Source organism: Callithrix jacchus, chromosome 8 (genome assembly GCF_049354715.1).
Source record: "Callithrix jacchus isolate 240 chromosome 8, calJac240_pri, whole genome shotgun sequence".
Classification (NCBI taxonomy): Eukaryota; Metazoa; Chordata; class Mammalia; order Primates; family Cebidae; genus Callithrix; species Callithrix jacchus.
In genome coordinates, this window is record NC_133509.1 from 7,339,925 (window position 1) to 7,364,414 (window position 24,490).

Below are 24,490 nucleotides of genomic sequence, written 5' to 3' on the forward strand. Positions count from 1 at the left end.
ATATAATAGCTTTCGGGTTATTAAAATGGGTCATTTGAGAAGGTGTTTAAGAACCCACAGGAAGACTGGAATCAGCATTTCAAAGCCTTCAAGAACTGGAGAGTTCGCAGTTTAGGACTCCGAGGAAAGCAGATACTGAAATGTTTCCTCCCATCTCATTTTCCGTCATTATTTTTAAAAGGTCATCAATCTGTCTTGGCTGAGCGTTATAGCTTGACTGCTAGAGAAAAATACACTCCAAAAAGTCAGGTCTAGTTAGGAAAATGATTCAATTTAAAATATTAATAAGTTAACATGTGATGGCAAGAATTCCTTATCTTTTAAAAAATTAATGCAGTTGCCATGTATTAAGAATTAGTCCATTTGTGTACAATCAAAACCTTTTAACCATAGAGTTAATATCCTGTTTGAATTTAATAATGATGAATCCTGACAAATAGGATATGTTGTTTGCGAGTTCGTTACGCTGGACACCGGGTAATTTCTGGTACAGAGGGCATGTGTTTCTATCCAACTGATGACTTAAGGATGCCTCATGCTGGAAGACTAGCAAATAACATGTATCACACCAAATTTCTCAAATAAGACAGAGCACATTACTAAGCAAACACAAATATCTCCAAGTTAAAAAGAGCATAATTAAGGATTAAAAAATTAAAAAATAAGGACTAATTAGGTAAAAGAAAATGCTTAGATCAAGTATTAAATAGAATTTATGTATCAAATAAAGACCAACGCTGAGCTATATAGACAGGATGGGAACAGTCACCAGTTTACCTGGAATGTGTCATTACACTAAATTCATTTCCCATGGTTTTCACTACTAGGTATCATGTTAGAGTCTCTGAGTTACACACACACACACACACACACACACACACACACACTCTTGCACGTGCCCTAGTCCATTTCATTTTCATGCAGCCTTTACCTAGCCCTAGGCTTTACACAGAGTAATTTCTTTGTCCAAAGAATATGTCCCACACTGTAAGCACCACACACAGACCACAACCCACTTTTTCTTGTCATGTCATCCCATATCCTGGGCTAATTCCACAACCACTTACTTTGGATTTGAGGTGATGCTGGATTCAATACTTAGAAAGAGCACATAATGAAACCATTGGATTTAACCTCATTATAAACCGTGTGTACTGCGAACTCTCTTTCTCAGGGCCCCATGAAAGCACTGTGGTACTTTTAGGGAGTGCAAGCTGTTCTAAAACCAAGCCATCACTTTTTCAGTGCTTGCATAGGGAGTTTCTTTGCTTGTCCCGATTTAGAGATCGTTCCGAATCTCACATCCAGTGTATTTTCTAGACTCTCGAGGCTTTCTAACGCTCTAGTAATGGTGACTTTGGACACTGACAGGTACAGTTTGAGTTAAGCAACTGAGTATGTCTAAGGTTGCATTCAACAAAAATTGTCATTTGCAAGTCTTCCTCCTCATGTGAACACTTGGCTTTTTTTTCAAGAAAAATTCTTTATGAAACATAACATCTAATAATGTCTCATACTTCAGAGCCCTTCCAATACGTTTCATATAGTCAAGGCAAAGGTTTGTGCCACAGCTCTGCAAGTCTAGAGAAAGCGAGTTATGCCTAAGACTTTACAGAGATGCTCAAAAGCCAAGTGGAAGTAGAGGGATCCTGAAAGGTGGTATCAGCTGACTGCGAGTTATTGCCTTTTTCTCTACACAAACTGAGTGGTCTAGAATAAGCACCAGCCTCCCCTACCCTGGTCCCTAGGAACAGAATCATTAGACAACATAAAGTCCTTGAACCATCTGGTAAACAGAATCTATACATGAAAGGAAGAAGACTCACTTGGAGCTGCTTCTGCTCTTCTCACCTCAGGGTGGAATGACAGGAATTAGGGATGAACAAACCTCTTTTAGGTCCCACCATTTAAGTCAGCATCAAAACTATCTGACGCTAAACTTGGGCCTTTCCAGAGTTATCTTGATTCTATCGTAAAAATAGGGGAGATCAAGCATGTCTCTTTAGTCTTCTGTAAGAATAGAAAGGTCCTGGGCAGGGCATATTGGGAACACTGAGTCAAACTGCATCTGGACAAAATGAAAATGGTGTGCAGTATTCCCGTCCAGTTGGCCTGGACTCACAGTGGATTACTAACGAGAAGTGAAGTAATAATGCTTTTTTTGAGACGGGAGTTTCGCTCTTGTTACCCAGACTGGAGTGCAATGGCGTGACCTCGGCTCACCGCCTCCTGGGTTCAGGCAATTCTCCTGCCTCAGCCTCCCGAGTAGCTGGGATTATGGGCATGCACCACCATGCCCAGCTAATTTTTGTATTTTTAGTAGAGACGGGGTTTCACCATGTTGACCAGGATGGTCTCGATCTCTTGACCTTGTGATCCACCCTCCTTGGCCTCCTAAAGTGCTGGGATTACAGGCTTGAGCCACCGCGCCCGGCCAGTAATGATGTTTAATAAGGCTGTGACCACAATGCCTGTGTGACATGGAGGTCTGCTCACAATGGGGGTGGCCTTGGAAGTACCATGCTGGCCCCAGCACTTCCACCCTGGGAATGGCTCATGACCTGGCGGGGGTGAGGGTAGGGGTGCAGGTGGGGAGCAGTTGTAGTGCAGACCCAGGAGTTTGGTGCCACTGTGATACAAGACTGATGGCCTCAGCCAGGCTTCAACTCCTAGGGGTTTTCAGATCTGGAGGATACTTGAGCTGAGATAGTCACGAGATCGGTGGAGGCCAAGAAGCTTAGGACAAATGGACTCACCGTAGATTGACTTGTATTTCCAAACAGGGGGCCATTCACTGAGATCTTTGTCCCCATGGTGTCTGTGCTTAGTTCCAGTGGCCTAAAGCATCAAAATTAATTGAAACAAGCTTCACTGGGAATCTCATCGTTTCTGGACAGCAAATTGGTATTCTGATTGGTTAAATTATTCTCCGAGGCTCCCTCCTGCATGGTTCTCTCATCTCAGATGACAATTTCAGTTGCAAGCGCTCTTTGGGAAATGACTGCAACTCCCCTACTCCAAAAGCAAACCCTCTGAATGTGATCTGATCACACGTGTTGATATTCTCAGAATGCAAGTATTTGCAGATTGGAGCAGCGCACTTCCTCAGCCCTCCATTTAATCCAACAATGCACAAAGCTGCCTCCATCCCCTCTTTTAGTCAATTTCCAGAATTAAATGAATCCATGAGGAAAAATGCAGTCCGTGCCCTGCAAATTCTCCAAAAGGATGCAGTTTAGTTTCTTGAATTTGAATTTTCTGTCCAACAAGAAGGAGGAGGACAATAATCCCTGTCTTTTGCCTTTCATCGTGTAGGCTTTTCAGTTTCCCACCAGGTAGTGTTGTGTCTTCTCAAAACAATCTTCTTTTAACACAAATTATGAATCTTGGCCCATATATATACTGCACACATTAACTCAGCCAGCATTTCAAAGGATGAGTTCTGTTAGACAGCACTACTGTCAACGTTCACAAGTATATTGATTAAATTAGCCCACATGCATATTCATCCCAGGAAAGAAGTTTATTGTGTAGTGGAGTATCTGGAGCAAGATGCACGCGTATAATCATGAATTGGCTTCACAATGAACAATCTTGCTATGAAAAATTCTAATTGCCCACATTTTCAGCTCTATTGCCTCAATAATTTGCTCTCTCATGTACCCTATATAATTCAAACAGGCTCTCCACACCTGCAGAGGCAAATTTCTGCAGTTTCAAGGAGCTGACAACAAGTGGCAGCGGGCGCTAATTAACCAAGTGGTCCTTGGGGCTAGGCTGTCATTTAGCACTGTACTTCTATAAAAAGTTCGCTTTGAATTTTTAATTATAAAAGGAACAAGAACTTGAGCACTAGCCTTCTTAAGATGACATTTATTCCTCAGGACATATCTTTAGAGCGATCATGGTCCAGAGAACAACGCCCATTCCTCCAAAGAATTAGAAAAATGAAAATTGTAGGAGAGCCACCCAGTACTTCATGCTGTGGGTCAGTAGTGATTTCTCAATAGTAATAAAATAAATTTATAATAATACCTACATGTGTTTGTGCTAAGAACGTGTCCTGCGTCACATCTCGCTCCCTCCTCCAACACCCTGTGTGCACACATCACTATTTATTGTTACTGTTGTCACCGTCACCGTCGTCAATGCACTCTCGTTAAGCAATCACTAACCAGGGTTCAAAAGACCTCGCCTTCATAGTTCCTTTAAACTTACACACGACTCAGGAACTGATGTCAACATCTTTTTCTGCGAGTTATCTGGATAGTTTATGACTGAAAATCATCATCAACCTTCCAGGCCACTGATCTCAGTTTCACAAACTTCTGATTAGAATTTTAACCCTAAAATGACCAATGCCGGCATTTGATAATTCTCAAGGCCAGGCAAATCACTTGACCTCTCTGAGCCTCAGTTTCATACTTGAAGGTGCAAGGATGTGACACATGAATGACACAGCATATATATGATATCTATGTGAGCATTTTAGATATGGATTCTCTGTATGTGCACATCGCATAGTTCTTAGAAATAGTTGGCACTCAATAACTAGCAGTTATTATTATTGTTGTTGTTGATAAGAAATCCTGCCTTATAGTGAAATGAAATTCCTTCCTCCAGACTTTAAGCTCTTTCTCAGGCGGGGATAGAGAAAAGCTGCTTATCCTCCAAATAATACGACAGGCGGTTCCTACCAGCTACCACAGCAATCCTTCACAACATTGCTGCTCAACTGTCTGCTACAACACAGTGGCATGTTGCAGGAAGTTGTAGGGGCGTCACAGGGAATTGGTTTCGAATAAAACTTTAACAGAATTAAAGTTTTTCATCAGTTCACATAAAAAGTAAACTAATATGGACCCAATGTTACCCCAATAAAATCTGTCACTCTAGCTCACTTGCACAATCATATATTTTCTTGAATAGAACTGAATGGGATGGGGTTACTGTTGGCTGGCCAACGGCCGAACCTTGGGTACACTTATGAGAATATGTCTGTCATGCTTATGAATGTCAATCAATTTTGTGGGTCTTGCAAAAATGGTTAAAAACTAGTGCTTTAAACAGCCTATCTTTTATACAAATCTTTTTTTTTTTTTTTTTCTGGAGTGCAGAGAATACGGAGGACTTTTCACTATAGCCTATGTTGCCTATTTCTCTAATGTTTGAATTTTTTACAACCAGCATGCATTACTTTTGTAAGCAGAAAAACCAATAAAGATTAAAAAGGAAAACCCTAAGGCATTTGATTTTATTTTCAGTAAAATGGCTTGAGTCCTTTATAGATTAGTCACTTCATTTTATCCCCCGGTTAAAACTGCCAGGGTATTAAAGGCTTCCGCTGCCTGAATGGTGGCCTGGCTTGCGTGGCAAGGCTGGCCAGGGGAGAGCTGCGGAGTCTTCACCTTGTCTCTTGGAGGGACTTCAGGAGTGCCAGGCTTCTAGAATTTCATGGTCCCCTTATTCCAGGGCTTCTAAAGATGGTCATGCACATTGTGCTCTGCCCAGTACAGCCTAGTGAGGGGGCAAAAGTTGGGGCTGAAATGCACCTGGCAGTGAGCCTTGCTGCAGAGTGGCTACAACAGCCTGGAGAAAGCCTTTCTTCCTCTGTCTACCCCGATAAGCTCCTTTTTGGCACATCCTCCTCCCAGGGGTGGTGCCCCTTCTCTACTGTGCTAGCAGTGGAGAGTTCAGGGAGCAAACCATTTTCTCTCTATTCTGACATGGGAGGTCCTGGGCCACCATGAGGGTTTGCAGAGAGTTCTCATTACAGCTCCACGTGGAAGGGGAACAGACCATCGACCTGGAGCTGTGACTTGGAACAGCGTATGGGTATGTTCCACAGCCCAGGCATGTTCAGTGGCCCTCAGGGATGAGGAGAGCCGAGTTCTAGCTGCATGGTACAGAAACCGCTGACTGAGTCGTTTGGCCACTTGGTCTAAGTATATATTCAACGTGACACTAACGTGTTTTTCGAGTACATTATTTTCTTTTCTTGATTTTGGATTCTTTCATGACAGTATTTCATCCTCGCTGAACATCACCAAAACAATTAGACCTCCAATTAGAAAGCCCTCCTCCTTCAGTAAGCAGGCTCATCGCCATCCTTGGTAACAGTAATAATGCCCGAGTTTGTGCGGAATTCTACCTAGTTTTCAAAGGTGTTTGCTCCTCGTTAGCTTGCTCTGATTTGGGAACTTTCAACATCTCTAAAGGAGGCAGAGAGGTTTCATCATCCCCATTTTACAGATGTGGAAAATGAACCTCAGCAAGGTTAAATGGCTTCTTCTCTATGTTCAGATTTCCCAGGGTCTGATGCAGAAACAGCCATAAATGAGACAGACTTGGTGACTCTTTCCTATTCAAGGTTATTCGATGCATTCTGATTTATGCCATCACTGATCTGGGGCTCTCAAGGGGACATGACACCAATAAGAAAGCACTGGGAGTGAACTCAGCTAAGAGGTAGAGCTGGCCCTTCCCAGTCTCCATCTGAGACTGGACTCCCTGGGTGGCCTCCAGCAAGTCACTTACACCTCCACTTCCTCCAGCTATAAAGTGGGAATAATTCCTACCTCCCAGGCAGATGGTGGTAAATGAGTGCTCACAAAGCTCTTTGAAGATGAAAAACCTATATAAATGGGAAGCTTCAGGAAGCTTGCCATACCATGCTTGGCAAAGATTGTGACGCTGTGTTCTATCGCCCATACTCAGCTAAGCCACAAAGAGAATAAAAATTACATAGAACCATAATTTTCATTTGCTAGTTAGACTGAAACTTTTTAATCACTGGTTTCCAAGATGCTTTCCCGAGGGACTGATGGGTCCCAATGTTACTATCTAATCCACAACTTAGAAGAAAAAGAGCACCTAGATGGAGAAGAAGCCTCTCTATGCAAATTCCTTGACCTGGCTTTATCTAGGGCTTGTACAGTCTTGCTGGGGCATCATGGAAATGGCATGATTCCCACTTGTTAACATCATAAACATATATGTCACCCTCTGACATCAAGCCTTACTATTAACATCTGACTCAAATGACTCTATCCAATTACAGCCATTTAAAAAAAAGTTCTGTACCTACTAAATAAGCCACTTCTTAAAAACTTCAACTGGATTGTCATTTCTGCTGAAAACCTAATGACTTTAAAAAGTCATTTTTCAATAAATACCTGCCAAATACACAAACACACACACACACACCCCTCAAACCATCAAGAGATCAAACAATTGTGAACTAAATTTAAAATAAGACAAAATTGAAGTCTGGAACTTTGACAATTTTTCGTCAGTCTTTTTAAGACCTAGGTGTGTCAGAGGTAAAATACTGGGCCAGAATGCTCCGTCTGAATTCAGAGAAGCCGAGCTGTGTGTGCAGGAAATCTCTGAAGAGTAAGGAAGCCAGGCACAACTTCTCATGTGGCTTTCTGTGAATATGCAGGTAGTTCTGACAATGGGAACTGAATATTAATCCTTTGTGATATGTTTCCATCCCTACTGGATTAAGCTTTCTAGAGAAAATGACTCACATTCCCTGATGCATATGTATCTTTGCTAAAAGCCAAATCCAAATGAGCACTTTTATCCCTAGACAGGGAAATTCTGTCAAATCAGAGACGAAACAGATTTTTCATAGAGAAGAACAGTGGGTGGCTTTGATTTTTAGATCCAGTTCTCTCTAGAATTCTTCTATCCCATAGTAATGCACAAACGCTTTAAATTTAAGGCAACTGACTCTTTACCTTTTTTGGTATCTACCTGGTGACTAATTTAAACCCTGAGTGAAAGACTTGAACAGCAAGAGAATAAGCTTTGTAATCCTTCATCATACTCATCCAGTGGGTCAAATACTAAATAAGTTCTCACCCAGTAAATGATGCCACCATGATCAGCAATACAATCTTTTTTTTTTTTTTTTTTTTTTTTTTTACTTTTTGTTTTTCCTCTCTCCTGGTTTTATAAACAACGGACTGTATTTGTTGCCAAGGATTTGTGGGGTTATGTGATTTCAGGTGCTAAGATAAAGATAACTGGTAACCAACGGTTCTTAGTTGGCATAAGGTCCCTCTAAGATTCTAGAATTAACTACAATTTAAAATATAAAATCCTTGAAGATGTTGTAGGGCCCTGGGACCAGTCACATCTAACAAAAGTCCTCCTTCTCTAGACTCTCTCAGGGTGGGTTAAATGTCATTTCACATCAGCAGGAAAGAGAACGCATTTATTTTGCTAAGTGATTAGACCGTGCTCAAGGGAAATTCCTAATAACGTTGTTTCCAACAATGGTGCCCCTGACATAAATCTGGATAATACTAGAGCAGAAAAAGTCATCCGATTCACAGAACCACATGTAATCGTTTCTTGCTATCAAAACCTCACTTCAGGTACCAATTTCTTTTTTCTCTCTAACAAGAACAATGAGGCTACATTTAGGTGAAGTCTTCCTTTACCTACAGCTGAGAAAACTTCTTTAAAAACAAACCAAATCTGGTGATCTTATCTAGTTTCTGCTCAACCAAAAACATCAGAATTACTCTTAATGAATTTTATGAAACACTCCTACTCTACGCAATTACCCCAACCTTCTCACACCTAAGCCCACGAGAAAAACCACTCCGCTCTATAGCTGTCTTACCTTCACACCTAATTTCACAACCCTCCCAATCCTTAACAACCACTGATTACTGATACCACCTGCACAATTTCCATAACCCCCAGAACTGTGCCAACACAAAACTCAGCTGCGCGAAGCAAGATGTGCAGAAATGGGTCAAAATAACAAGAATCCAGGTTAACTCATAAAAGCTTACCAGGCAAAGGAACCCATCATTTCTTTCCATGAGCTCTGACGGGATTCTGAAGATCTGCTACCGCTTACTGAATAGATGTCACTCAAGAAATACTCCCCAAGCAAAAGACTGGAAATGACTTACAATGTTAAACCTTGAAAATGCATTTACTTCCCTTTATAGCAAGCCCAGAAGACTAAAAAGATAATACATTTACAGTCACAGGAACACAGTGTCCAAAACTTTCTTGGTCCACAGATCATTTTAGTGGGTGAGGATCATTAAGAGGATTAGACCACAGCTTGTATCTCTGCTTAACTTCTGTGCTGTTTTCCACTTCAGAAAAGTGTCCTTAGAATCAATAAGAGGATGAAGCTTTGGATGAGAGATGAGGGAAGGGTCTGGGTTTAATTTAAAATCACAGGCAAATTATTTAGGCTTGCCAGAAGCAGAAGTGTAAATGTTTATATATTAATCACTTTAAGATTGTAAGATCTTGAAGACTTAGTGACCAGCTCCCAGAAATTCAACAAGTTTATTTACCTCCAATTTCCTGGACATGGTCATTTACATCCAGACACAAAATACGGCAAGTTCTAAGCCTCTCAAATGCATCACCGACGTATTTCTGAATTGTGGCTCAATGGTATTTTTAAAAAAAATTCTCTTTTATGATGCTTTTCTTAGACAACCAGTTCAGCCAGGCATACTAATGACCAAACAACCTGAAGACTCGTTTCTGACTCTTTCTCTAAATGCATAATCTTTAAACTTGCTGATGAAACAAACATTTCCATTCTTAATTACAACATATAAGCTCAACCTGACACAGGACAGCAATATTGTTTCCATGCCTGTTCCCTAGGGGAAGCAGCGGGAGCTGCTGGCCATTTCTCAGCAGGAAAGGGAAACACAGAAAAAGGCAGCGGGCCTTGGGGATTTAAGTAGTTGTGAGACATAAGGAGAAGAAATGATCTCGACCAAGCTAAGAAATTGTCAGATTTATTTTGAGAAGGTCTGACATCTGCATCGACGCAGACAATAAAACACCTCATAAATGTCATTTTTTCCCCAACTGAAAGAAATGCATAGCCTGTTTATCTTGAAGCTACTTATTTTTATATGAGACATACACTAGAAATAAGAACACAACTGCCATGTCCAGATGTCAAAACGAGGCCTGCGATCCTGTCCTCCCTATTCCATTTTCAGTTTATGCTCCTCCGGCCCAAGGTGGTTCTTCTGCAGGCAGAGACAGACATTTCTGATGCGATTCTACGACTATCCTGAAGATACTGCGATAAGCCATCCACTATTTGTCAATGGGTGTCTCTGTCACTTAAGATCGCTCGAGTGAGTGTGACATTTTCACTGCAGTAAGTGAATCTTTCTAATTTGCAGTAAAAGTGTACCTTTCAGCCAGGCACGGTGGCTCTAGCCTGTAATCCCAGCACTTTGGGAGGCCGAGGCAGGTGGATCATGAGGTCAAGAGATCGAGACCATCCCGGTCAACATGGTGAAACCCCGTCTCTACTAAAGATACAAAAAATTAGCTGGGCATGGTGGCGTGTGCCTGTAATCCCAGCTACTCAGGAGGCTGAGGCAGGAGAATTGCCTGAACCCAGGAGGTGGAGGTTGCGGTGAGCCGGGATTGCGCCATTGCACTCCAGCCTGGGTAACGAGCGAAACTCCATCTCAAAAAAAAAAAGTGTACCATTCACACACTTCGGTACTTCAGTACGGCAAGGTTTTGAAATCCATTTCACAAGTGGTGGCAGCACATTTCACATCAGATGGAAACACACTCTGATTGCTAACAGCTGCTGTGGGCAATCTTACTGTCACAGCCAGAGCTCAGAATAGCAGGTCCTTTTTAATGCCAATAGCCGCTACCATCTTAAATGGTAACACAGGCACACGCATGCCACATATACACACATACTACACACCTATACCACGCACGCATACACTACACTCACATATACCATGCTCACACACACCACAGATGCACACCTCAAACACACACAGCACACATGCACACCACACACGGCACACATGCACACTACACATACAGCACACATATACAGCACACATGGCACACATGCACACTACACACACAGCACACACGCACACCACACACACAGCACACTACACATGGCACAGATGCACATGTCACACACACGGCACACATGCACACTACACAGTCACACACACATGGCACACATGCACACGTCACACACAGGTCTATTCGGCTGCAAGCCCTACCTCCACTTGCCGAGAATCTGCATGACTAGGCACCAAGGACACGGAACACACACACTCACACCCACCCTACATGTGGATAACACACAGCACAGATGCACACCACACATGCCACACACACATATACTGCATACACACCCCCCCACATCACCCCTCGCCCCTCAACGTATGGGTCCACACATGGGTCCATCCAGCTGCTAGCCCTGCCAACACTTGCTGAGAACCTGCACGACTGGGCATCTCGGACAGAAAAAGGAGGCACAGAACCCACGCGTGTCCCCCATCCTGTTGCATGAGCTTCACCGCATAGGAATTAAGGATGGAAGTGAAACCTTTTTATTTAATTTTTTTAAGGAGAAAGAGAAGAGTTGATTATAACGTTGAAGGTAAAGTACAGAGATTTGATTTGCAAACTCTAGAGTCTTAGGGTTGAATCCCTGCGCTGACATTTGCTAGCTATGAGAACTTGGGCACATTCTTAATCTCTTTGTGCCTCAGTTTCCTCACCTTTAAAACAAGCCCAATCTCATTATCACAGGGTACACAAGTAAAGGGCCTATAGCATCAGTGCCCAGCACATAGTAAGTGTTCCATAAATGTTACTTAGAATCATCACCACTGTCTTTTTTTTTTTTTTAAACTGGGTCTCACTCTGTCACGCAGGCTGGAGTGCACTGGTGTAATCACAGCTCACTGCAACCTCTGCTTCCTGGCCTGAAGCAATCCTCCCACCTCAGCCTCCTGAGTAGCTGGGGCTACAGGTACACAGCACCACACCCAGCTTTTTTTTTTTAAGTAGAGATGGGGTTTTGCCATGTTGCCCAAGCTGGCCTTGAACTCCTGGACTCAAGTGATCTACCTGTCTTGGCCTCCCATAGTGCTGGGATCACTGTCTATCGTTTAAGGATGATTGTATTTGGCAGGGGCTGCAGCTGGAGTTGAGGAAACTGGGAAGAATGGAGGAGAGGTCACTGTATTTCTTTTGTATGACGACATGGAGTTTAGCAGCTTTATTTCTAACACAGAGGCCTAATGTGAGAAGTAACACTAACCAGGGAATGACTAAAAGAAACCAGTGTTTCTTTCTAGGGAAAGCCCACAGCGAGGCTGGCATGTTGGAGAGGTGGTAAGTGCAGGAAGTGGGGGAGGCCTCACACTGAGGTAAAACGGGGAAAAGACTGAACTGTCCCTGCAGTGAGCAAAGTTCACCAGGCGCCGGTAATACCCCGTGACTCTTTCTCCAGGGCTCAGCTTCCTCGTCTGTTCTCAGACACGTGGTCCAGTACCAGAGCCGGCCCCACGGTACTACACTGTCATGTGAGGAGCGACCTTTCATCTCCCCAACAACAGGGACCCGTTTTTACAGCAAAACCCAGCAGGTGTCACCTCGTCAGGGAAAGAGGAAGAAGAGCAGACTATGTGGTGACTCGTTTTTCCTTTTCATTGCATTTTGGTTTAGGAAAGAAAACACAATGAAGTTTTCTCTTCAAGATCCAAAACAAAAGTTCTGGCCCCTAGAACACTGTGGCAGCTAGGACACCGTTTTGATACACCGAACCCCTCGCGCTTCCCCTGCTTTTTTTTTAAACTTCATTTTATAAAATAACAATTCTACTACCAAATGAAGAGAATTTTTTTTTTTTGAGACGGAGTTTCACTCTTGTTACCCAGGCTGGAGTGCAATGGTGCAATCTCGGCTCACCGCAACCTCCGCCTCCTGGGTTCAGGCAATTCTCCTGCCTCAGCCTCCTGAGTAGCTGGGATTACAGGCACGCACCACCGTGCCCAGCTAATTTTTTGTAATTTTAGTAGAGACGGGGTTTCACCATGTTGACCAGGATGGTCTCGATCTCTTGACCTCGTGATCCACCCACCTCGGCCTCCCAGAGTGCTGGGATTACAGGCGTGAGCCACCGTGACCAGCCGAGAAATTTTTTCAATACCATGTCTTGCAATTACAGATGAGACAAGGCAACACTATGCTAATATGGTGATGTAAAAATAAAAGGTTTTTTTTTTTTCCCTTCAAAGTAAACAATTTTAACTGAACGTGTTAGGACAAACTTGGGTTATTTTTTCTCTCTCTCTCTCTGAAGTCCATCAATCGTGCGCTTTTGCTTTAAATCAATAGAGGCAAAGCCCATTGCAGGTAGTGTCAGTAATGCAAATCCATTTCCTATTGTAATTCACTATTCAAAACGACACCATTTCCACCAGCGAAGCATTTTAGAACCTCAAGCGTCACTGTCACCACCTGCAAGAGTCTAAGGTACTGGAGGTAATGCACGAGGTTGAAGGCCACGTCAAGGAGGATGAGGACAGAGGGGGAACTTCCGAGGTAGCCCCCACCATGGCGATATAAAAGCATATTCATCAGACAAGTGCCTTCGTGGTGTGACGTTGGGGAACCAGGCCCAGTGGGGCGGCGGGATCAGCTCAGTATTCCAAAACAGCCAACCCAACTATTCACCAGGATTTGCCTCGGTTTTGCCTTCACGGCTATTCAAAGAGGCCTGAAGCAGGCATTGAAAGCAATTTCAAGAAATCTAGTTAAATAAGAGAATTAAAGTTTAGAAAATAATCATTTGAATAAGTGTGTAGACTTCCAAATAAATTCTGAATGGAACAGATTTGTGGGGGGGATTTATAACCTTTGGTAAGTTTTAAAAACCAGCCACACCTTAAACATACCCACCAATAATGAGAAGAATGGCTAGCACTTATGAGGAATTATTATTCATTTAAAATACCCTTTAAAGTATGTTACAAAGATAAATGTGTTTAGTCCTTATCTGTCCCTACCCTTCACAATAAACAATAATATTTCTATTGAAGCCAGTTTCCTGTTCCTGGAATCAGCTTTTTGTCAGTTAAGCTCTATAAGCTAATTAGTATGGAAAGTAACATCGTCAGTAGGAAAACAGGTACTCTACCAGAGAAATATCAGTCTATTTTAGGAATGTTTTTAAGAGAGAGTTGTGGTTATCTACAAGACAAAAATGAAGGCTTTTCTGGTCTGCTAAGTTCAACGATGTGACCGAAGCACGTCTCACTGTCCAATTACAGAGCACGCTCCAAGTCTATTCTTTTCCTTCCTCACTCCTGACTTTAAGACAATGCAAATTAACCTCAAAGGATGCCTTCTTCGGGCATAATTTTACAACTATTCTTTAAGATCCTTTATCTCACTTCAAAGCACTTTTCGAAAACACGTCCTCAATGAGGTAGGTGAGATCTCAGGAACGGGGATAGAATTCGTTTTTAATAAATAAGTGTGCGCGATTTTTTAAATCTGTATCATTGCAGGAACTTTCCTCAAAGAGGCTTTAGTGAAGAACTTAAAATGGAGAAAGACAACTTCTGCACGTGGTGATCAGGTTGCCTTCTGTCTCCTCTAAGTCAGGGAGTCAAGGGGCCGTGGAACCAGCCGTCCCACCTGCCACCACAGTTTCCCACCCTTCTCCTAACCTGACACATGCCATCGACATTGCTAGGCCCTGCTTCTCATTCAACTCTAACTGAAAAATGGGGAGAAGAAAGGATTGTGTAAGAAAACAATGAAAAACTTTGAGGGCCACCGAACAGATTTCCTGAACGAATGATGTATTTTAGTATTCCAGGAATTTGATTAGGATGAACTGTTATTTGGAGGTCTGTCTACTGAGAGAGTAATTGCTAAACTCAAGGAAATCGGTCACAAATACTTCAGCAACAGCTATAAATTACCAGTGGGCCAAAGATTTTGAGACTGTGACGAACTTCTCCGGGAACCTTACCATTCATTTCACTCCACTGCGGCCACATTCCCCCATCTGCAGTAAGCCAAAGCAGTCCCCGGGAGAAGCAGACAGAGACAGGAAGATGGGGGCAGTTCTGCCTAGTCTTCAGTGACAGCTCATAAACCTTAAAAAAGTAGAATTTTAATAAAGCCCATTTTTATATTTTCAAACACCAAACTGGGAAGTGGAAGAAAGCGATGATCGTTCCAAAGGGCTTCCTGTGGGGGAGAGCTTCAATGTCACAACTGAAACCTACATCAAATTCCCCAGCACACCCTTGTCTTCAACCCGAGGCTGCGTAACGGAGGTTTGCGGAGTCTGCAAACAGGGAATTCTGTGTGACTACAGTAAAAGCACCAAGCGGCCTCATGACCAAAGTCTCCTGTATCTTTTTTTTTTTGAGACGGAGTTTCACTCTTGTTACCCAGGCTGGAGTGCAATGGCGCGATCTCGGCTCACCACAACCTCCGCCTCCTGGGTCCAGGCAATTCTCCTGTCTCAGCCTCCCGAGCAGCTGGGATTACAGGCACGCACCACCATGCCCAGCTAATTTTTTTTTTTTTTTTGTATTTTTAGTAGAGACAGGGTTTCACCAGTCTCCTGTATCTTAATCATTTCTGAACTGCTGGCTGAAGTCAGAACTGTCCATGATTACTATCACAGGATGACAATGAAAGTCACCATTCTGTGTTCTTTTGAGAAGGATTTTCCCTCGTGTTGTCCCTCCGTTCAGCTTCCCATGCTCACTGCTTGGGTAGAATTTGTTAGGGGGGTAGCAGTTCTGACACAACCGATAATGTGTATGATCGAGATTGGGCTAATCTGGATATCTGACAGGTACTGTGGGCGAGGAGATGCTCCTGTGCTGTGGCGGATGATAGCCTTCGAATGTTCTTCATTATCTTCACTGCTACCCACTCTATTAATTTTCTAGATGAAGAAAGCAAGTGGCCAATATTTTCTTCCAACAAATTCACTGGCTCCAGCCTCAACACCAAAATGAGGATCGATCATCGAAGTTCTGATGTTGCCACTGCCCCCAACTACCCGGAGTTACTCCTTATGCAGCCGCGCTCAGTGCCAATGAGATAAGACAGAGTCCTTCCTCCTTGTTTATTTTTTCAAGATAGGGTCTCGCTCTGTCACCCAGGCTGGAGTGCAGTGGCATGATCTCGGCTCACTGCAACCTCCGCCTCCCGCTGGGTTCAAAGAATTCTCCTGCGTCAGCCTCCCGAGTAGCTGGGATTGTAGGTGCCTGCCACCATGCCTGACTTTTATTAGACACGGGGTTTCTCCATATTGGCCAGGCTGGTCTCTAACTCCTGACCTCAGGTGATCCTCCCACCTTGGCCTCCTGAAGTGCTGGGATTACAGGTGTAAGCCACCATGCCTGGCCTTTTTAAAAAATATATATTTTAAGAAAATGGCCTGGCTTGGTTTTTTCACTCACCTTTTTCAATACATTAACTATTGGTTGTTTTCAAATTTCAAGCTCACTTTTCGAGGAGAACTATGGCCACTACGGAGAATATTAAAACATTGCTAAAGGAAGGGAAAGCCATTTCAGAAGAGGAGTTATATATTAGCTTTTGGCAGTGACAGCATTATGGGAATAGACATTTGGCCTCCCCAGTTGACTGCTTTGAAGGGGCAATGTTCAGGTGGAAGTGTATCTCCTAGTACATTTGTTAAAATAAAATCAGCCTTGGGAGGCCGAGGCGGGTGGATCACAAGGTCAAGAGATCGATACCATTCTGGTCAAAATGGTGAAACCCCGTCTCTACTAAAAATACAAAAATTAGCTGGGCACGGTGGCGTGTGCCTGTAATCCCAGCTACTCAGGAGGCTGAGGCAGGAGAATTGCCTGAACCCAGGAGGCGGAGGTTGCGGTGAGCCGAGATCGCGCCATTGCACTCCAGCCTGGGTGACAAGAGCGAAACTCCGTCTCAAAAAAATAAAAATAAAATAAAATAAAATCAGCCTCATTACCTAATAACATAAATGACTTTGGGAGAAAACTCTTAAGTCTCATGTTTTATTTCTTCTGACAATGCTGTTCAATTAGGGCAGACTTTCTGGAAATTCTGATTTCCTTACCCATCGCTGCTGCATGAAAATACGCTCGCTGATGTCATGCTCTGAAAGAAACTTAAGTTGTTTGCTACAACTAACTACACAGCAATTAGAAAATTATATGACAAGAAGTTGAACGCAGCCTGCAGTTGGGACACGGGTTATTACTGAAAGTAGTCGTCGGCACGGTTTCTGGTTTCACAGTAAAAGAAGAGGACTTGAAAGCACTCCGTGGTTTTGATGCTCTTCTGAAATGAAAACACTCAGTGAGCGTGTAGCATTGGGTTGTCATTAGTCAGCCAAGCGAAAACGCTGTCTCCACGAACACTGCAGTCATTTCCCCACTGAGACCAAGACTTTCCACGCCCTGGCATTTCAGGCACTGTGCTAGTACTTTTCCAAAAGAGACTCTTCGGGCAATTCACTCTCGATTACCAAACACATGCCAGCCAACAATTTCCAGGGGAGAATGTGTTCCTTTCTGAGAAATACTGTAATGTAAGTTTTCCCAACCCTCAAGTGTTGGAAGGCAAGAAGTAAAATACGGTAAATGGCCCTGGTTTAAAATAACGTTGTGGATAAAAACGGAATCAAGGAACTCTACACTGCTTCTTGATACACACGGTCTTGTCGATGAAAATAGGAAAAATCTCTGGCATTCTTGATATGTTCTGTGATTTGTAGCAGCTCTTACGTTCCGTGTCTGTTGCCTGTTTACAAAACAGGCAACAAAACACCATACTTCATCCCAAAGTTACGAAAAACAAGGAATTAATAAGCATGTTGTGTTGGGTGGAGTTAATCATATAACAATAAAAATCCCCGGCGTTTCCATCTACTCTCTTGCTGTCTGCAATCAAGCTGGGCAGCAGAGAAGAAGATAAAGCTGTTTTCCTCGGTAGAGAGTGAGTGTTGGAAATCAGCACTTACTATATCAACAGGGCATATTTGTTGTTGTTTTTCCTCCCCCGTTCATTGCCCATGAATTAATCTAAGAAACAAACTAGGCATCAGGGAACAGCCTAAATATAAAACAGTACTTGCTATGTTTTTTGGTGAGACCAAGGCACTAAACTTTGGATGAGAAAATCCTGTGCAGTTTCTCAGGATCTCGCCTTTGGCATGCTTCCTACAGTGGGGGCATTCTATTTTTAGTATCACTTTTCTAATTGCAATGATTTTTAAACACCAAGGTAAATTTCCACAGAAAGACGGCCTGGGGATAGGGGTGTGTGTGTGTGCGGGAGGGGGATCTGGTGATACTCATAGGGTAATCTTTTAATTTCATCAATTTTCTCTGCTTTCAAATTACAAATCTGAACTGTAATATCACTCTCCAGCCTCTCCCATCTCCTTTCCTATCAACGAAACAAAAAATAAAATTCATATTTTTACGGTGTATTGTGAAACAGCCTCCAATAGGACACGAGTGTTTTTAAAGTCCTTTTTATAAAGTGTCTGATTTCCTTCTGGTCATCCATTGAATTGTAAGGACAACATAGCTCATTTCATGAAACAAAAGTGATATTTGAAACTAAATGGCTGAAGATTTGTCTATATTTGAGCTGCTTCTGACCTTGTAAAAAGTATAGAAGAGGTGGCTCACATCCAGCACTTTGGGAGGCCGAGGCGGGTGGATCACAAGGTCAGGAGTTCAAGACTAGCCTGGCCAAGACGGTGAAACCCCGTCTCTACTAAAAATACAAAAATTAGCTGGGTGCGGTGGTAAGCGCCTTTAATCCCAGCTACTCAGGAGGCTGAGGCAGAGAACTGCTTGAACCCGGGAGGCAGAGGTTGCAGTGAGCTGAGATCACACCACTGCACTCCAGCTTGGGTGACAGAGTGAGACTCCTTAAAAAAATAAAAAATGTATAGAAGAGGAACACTTAAGACTTGGAATTTAGATGGTAATTTTAAAGCTCTAAATTGTTCATATTCAAGCCCAAACACATTCATCTAAAAAAAATAAAGCCACAGAGTTCATAATTTATGCATCAATAGTTTTTCCATTAAGTGCTCACCAAAATGATATCAAACTTTCTTTTGCTAGGAGCATATTTTAAAAAATCAATGAACGTACCCAGAACCTAAAGTACAATAAAAATATATATAGATGTCAATGAAAGTGTTACCAGTTTTCAGTCCTCCTCACTCGGACATTAAAGGGATTAGAGTTCTTGTCAGCACACACATGTATCAGCTTTCAATGGAAAAGAATTCATATTTTCGGATGTGATTTGTTTTCCTTAAGGCTCAAGGACACTCAGAAAAAGAAGTAAATCGAAGTATCTATTGTCGTGTAGATGGTGACTCTCCACGGGGATGCTGTGGGAACAGAAGTCATGCTACCCTAATTCCGAAATAACAAAAACTCAAGCAATGAATGGCTGAATCCACACCTCAAACTGCATGGAAGACAGGCCTACGAAAATAAGCTTTCAACTGAATGAACTCATTACTGCAATGAAAGAAAACAAGCAGCAGCATTTTGTAGAACTACTCTGGTTTCGCGTCTCCTTCTGCTAATTTAGTCTGTCCAGAAGGTTCACTGTGCAGACCACTGGTGCTTCATGACACTTAACCAAGACCTTCAGAAGAACACCAGAGAGCTACAAAGTAAGTAGTATCTTTTCATGTTTCAGATTTCTACAGGGTGATTTCACAGTATTCCAGAGTGAAATCAATTAAGAAATAACTACAGCTATAGAGGGAATACACAGCACATTAATCTATCAGCATAGACTATATCTAGGCACATTTATTTTCAGCATTTAAAAATTAATGGTAAGAGTAAGGGCCTTTCCCTGTTGTTTCGATAATCTCACGTCTTTTAAGCAAAAGGAAATGTATACTGCCTAATAGCTTTACCACTCTGACCTCAATATGGAGTAAAATGACAGATAAGAAGCAGACGCCAGTCAGTTTCACAAGAAAGTAATTCTGATGCTTTGGCTCATCCTGCCTCCTGCTCGGTTCCAACATCCTGACATGGCTGACTTAGTTAAGACCTGTCATTCCTAAAGTTGAAGAAATTAAACATAGTTTGAGAGTACAAAGAACTCTCTTTGCTCTGATCTCATTAACAAGCTCATAAGAGTTCATTTCCCTCACTAACCGTCCTCAGGAAGGAAAGTTAAGAGATCTGGAATAATTTCTCCTATTGCCCCACAACGATACCTTACTTCTCTCCTCTTTCCTAGTCTGACACTCCTCTGGAAAGAGTGCACTGCCTCTAGTAAATCATCGTTTTGGGTTTGTTTAGTGTACTCTCAAGAACTATATAGAATCTTTTAAATCCTTCAGTGCCAGGCCCATCAAGGCCTCTGTGATTAACAAATCAAACCCCTTTCTTTTCAGCCAAGACACCTGAGGCTCAGAGACATAAAGTGACTGTCCTAACGTTACCAAGCTGGGGTGAGACCCAGGCAGTACTGCCAGCACATCTGTTCATTCTCCTGCCACCTTTTCAGTTAGGGTTTATCCCAACCTCCTCATTTCACAGAGAAAAACAGAAGCAGTGTGAACAGAAACAACTCACTTGGGAGGAGTGAGCCCAGGCTCTTTTATCAGTGTAGCTGGTTGAACTTCCGTAGCCACAGGGGGCCTGGCCTTGAGGACACAAAACACAGGATCCTTCATGGTTCACAGTGGTGGTGTTAGGGAGAGGCAGGGAGCTTTGCACAGTAGGTAGAACATGACGCAGCTGCGGGTGCAGGCAGCTATCAGGGAGAGAAGGGCCCAGAAGACTGGGGAAATGATAGTGGTGTCAAACAGAGAAGTTACACTGAAATTACACCTCGGCCACTTTACATGTTCCTCAGTCTCCGTCCTAGCCACAAGTGCACTGTAGTCATATTTAGAGATACAGAAGCTTCCGTTGAATTTTAAGAAGTTTTCCTTAATGTTTGCCTCAGGGTCAGCAGGAAATGAAAAACCCAAGGCATCCCTAGCCCTCTCCCCATAAGTCAACTGCTACGAATACCTGCTTTCATTCTTCAAAGCATTTATCACTCCCCGGAATGCCGCTTATTTATTAGCTGTCTCTACACATTAAGAACAAGATGTCTAGAGCAGGAACCTGTCATTCTTCCCCATCCTATCTTCCCAGTGCCTGCCTTAGTGCCTGACACACAGCAGGTGCTCCAAAGGAATAAATAAATTAGGAAACCCTACCACCTGCTTCTAGCATGTAATACCTACCACCCAGGAGTGGAATGAAAGGGTTATTACAATACCCAATGACATCCTCAGGTTTTTCCTTCTAGTGTGGAAACTCTATGGCAAAAATGAACACAAACTGAAGTATATAAAAAGTCAACTGGGGCAGGCGTTTTCTTCTGAACTACATTTACTACAGTCTGCCATCAACAGACGCCAAAGGAATTCACAGGATTATAAGAAAAGGCTGACGGTAGATGGAAAGTTAATAACTACTCTTGGGACATGTAGGGCTGGACTACAAGGGGTCAGCACATGGACCTCTCCATATATGTTGTTGGATGTCCAAGAGTGGGTTTACGGATAGACAGTCTGGGACCCCAATGCTAAATCTTCCACTTATTAGCACTGCATTCATGGGAAGTGACTTAACCTCTCTCACCCTCTATTTCCTCATCTCTACTATAGAGATAACTGTAACTACCTCACAGGCTTGTCATGAGGCTCAAATGCAAGAATATATGTAAGCAACTAGCTCAATGCCTGGTATACAATGGTAATCGCTATTACTATTGTTATATGAGCTATTGATATTTTTATCTGATCCCAGATAATACTCAATAATCAAAGTTAATCTCCATCTGCTTTTTTGAACCAGGAATTACTGCTTTATCCTGGGATTACTATAAGGTCAAGATGGCAGGTGAATTTCAGTTCATATTCTGAGTCACATGGATTTCAAGTGAATGTTTGTGGGGGCTGGTTGAGATGCACTGTGCTCTGATTGACTGTGACATGTGCCAAAGGTGTGGAGCCAGGCCTGTTGTTGGTTCTAAAATTAGAATTGGTAAGCCTCTTGTAGTAGTATCACAGAGACTAACAGCTATTTTACTATTATATAATAAAGCACTGAGAAATCAAAAGAATGGGCTAAGAACCAGAGGTCTAAGTTCTAATTTAACCCTGCAACTAACTGGTGAGAAGATCGGGATATGCTACCCAAAATTATGACACTTTGGCATGAAGATTATTTTGAGCTGAAAGCAACTGAGAAACAGCAGAAAAAGCTCTCTACCCACCCCCTATCTGGCTAAAGGCAAGGCATACATCTCCCCTTGTAAAGGTGCCCTTTGCCCCAACCCCAAACCAGGAAGAGGAGACAACCCGTATCACTAGAGATGGGCACTGACTTAAATCTGCTAAAACAAACCTTATTGAAATAACTCTTGTCTTCCATTAGTTCCCATATATATTTACCTTCCCACAATTTACTGCACCTAGAAGCCTCAAACCATTTTCCTTTATCTTGTCACTTCTCCACATTTATTGCCCTTTGTTAAAATGGTATATAAGTCTACAGCTCTGACGTCCTTCTTGGGGGTTTTCACTTAATATCTGTGAGGCCCCCTCCTATACATATAAAATAATCCTTTTTCTACTGGTAATCTGTCTTGTAATTTTATTTTGTGGGGCCCCAGACATGAATATAAGAGAGGAGAGAAAGAAGTTGGGTTTTTTCCTTCTCTAACACTGGGTAAGTGATTTTAATCCAGTCACTTCTCTTTCTCTGTAAAGTTGCTTTCTATTGAAGTATTGTGGTTTGCTGAGACTGATTTTTTAAAACATAAGTAAAATACGTCTAGCTATGACAGGGCCTGAGGTACACTATGGGTATTTGTTGTGATTATTTCAAAGAAAAACAAAAGCACAATGCTGTAATACGGAAGTGTAACAGTTCAATATTTTCGTCCTCATTCAAAAAGGCTGACTCTTCCTATCAATGAGGAATATATTCACAATGAGATAAAACTGAAATATTTTTGGCACTTAAAAAAATTAGCAAATGTTTAGTAATTCTTCAAGAAAGACAAGACTGTTGTGAATATGGTGGCACTTTAATAACCAAGGCACCATTTAAAAATAGCTAGAATTAATTACAGGGCTAATGACCCATTGAAAGACTTATTTAAATACCAAAGCCAGCACTGAACAATCATGGAAAATATGGCTTAAAAGGGCTTTAGAGAGCAGAAACCAGGAACCGCAGTTGAAACAAAAAACACATTCTCCTAGAACACTAGCTACTTTGGTGAGAAACATTCAGGATGTGAAAAGTCTCAGGGGAGTTCTCAGGCTGGGTAAGAGAAGCCACTAGGATCAACAGAAAGACAAGAAGATGACACTTACGGTCACCTGTTTGGAAAAGAGGGACTGCTATTTAGCATTCACCCAAAGAGCAGAACCCTTCAAAAACCATTCTCCCCCATTCATCAAGGCTTTCTCTGCCCCACGCTCACTCCCCCGCTTTTCTGATGTATCCAGCCATTTTTAATGTACCATAGGATAAAATTAAAATTTCCACAGAGAGGAAAACATATATTTTAATAAGTCTCTGTGGCTACTTTAGAGCTGCATTATCTCGAAGAGCTTCCTGTGTCTCGGTCCTCTGTGCCCTGCATCCACACCATCATCAGCCAAGGAAGAGGTGATAATCCTCAGTGTGCCCTACTTGCCAGGCAAAAGTGATGCCACTGCAGTTCTTAGCTTCTCTCTGTACCAAAATGGTCTTTCTGTACGTCAGCGTCCGGGGAGCATACCAGGTGGCCAGAGATGAAACAGTTTCATTACTACATTCAGGCCCATTGATTAAATGCATTACTCTTACTCTTATTTACTATGGCCTAGACATGTAGTTGCCTTGCTACGTTTAAAGTGTAATAAAATCAGAAGATTCCAAAGCCCTTGAGAGCTTAAGGCGAGGAGGCAGGGGAGGTAGAAGAGGGACTGAGGCACTCTCAACATATATTGGTTTCAAGGAGCAAATAAATTTTAGTATAAACTGCTGTTCACAATAATGCTTTTAAACCAGCAATTATTTATACTGTACAACTCGAGAAACCCTGTAATTATTCTGAAAGCACTTGCCAATGCCTACCCTGTTTCATAATTGCCAACACAGCCTTGTTCAAAAGTATTAGTGGTGACGTTAAAATCCTGTTTGGTACTAGGTTACTGTGTGGAAGAAAAAGTGATTGTACGATGTTGGGATATTCAAGCAAAATGGGGCCAGTAAAGGTCCCAAAGAATGAAATTGTCTTGTATTCACAGGTGGGAAGAAAAGGAAGGTGGTCATTGAAAAGGAAAAAAAAAAATTACTTGAATTGTTTTTCCTTTTTTTTTTTTTAACTATCTTCCCAAGAAATACTGCCATCCGTTGAACAAAATGACTTTAAGGAAATGTTTTTTAAACTGCTGGAAATGGTAGTAATCTGAAGGAAAAATGATAACCCACTCCTCCCTCTTCCCCACTCCTTCCTGCCCAGAATATATGTTACTACTTCTGGCCTTTCCTCTTGATATTTGTAGGTGAATCTGGTAAGTGATTGTGGAACCTTGGCTTCCACATCTCAAAACACCCATCTCTGC

The 24,490-nt window shown here is 42.4% G+C and overlaps 1 protein-coding gene across 6 annotated transcripts in view; it reads right to left on the bottom strand.

Annotated features, from left to right (window-relative positions):
* RORA (RAR related orphan receptor A) overlaps window positions 1-24,490 on the bottom strand; it is a 763,546-nt gene that overhangs the window by 43,370 nt on the left and 695,686 nt on the right. The gene's annotated exons all lie outside the window — the stretch shown is intronic.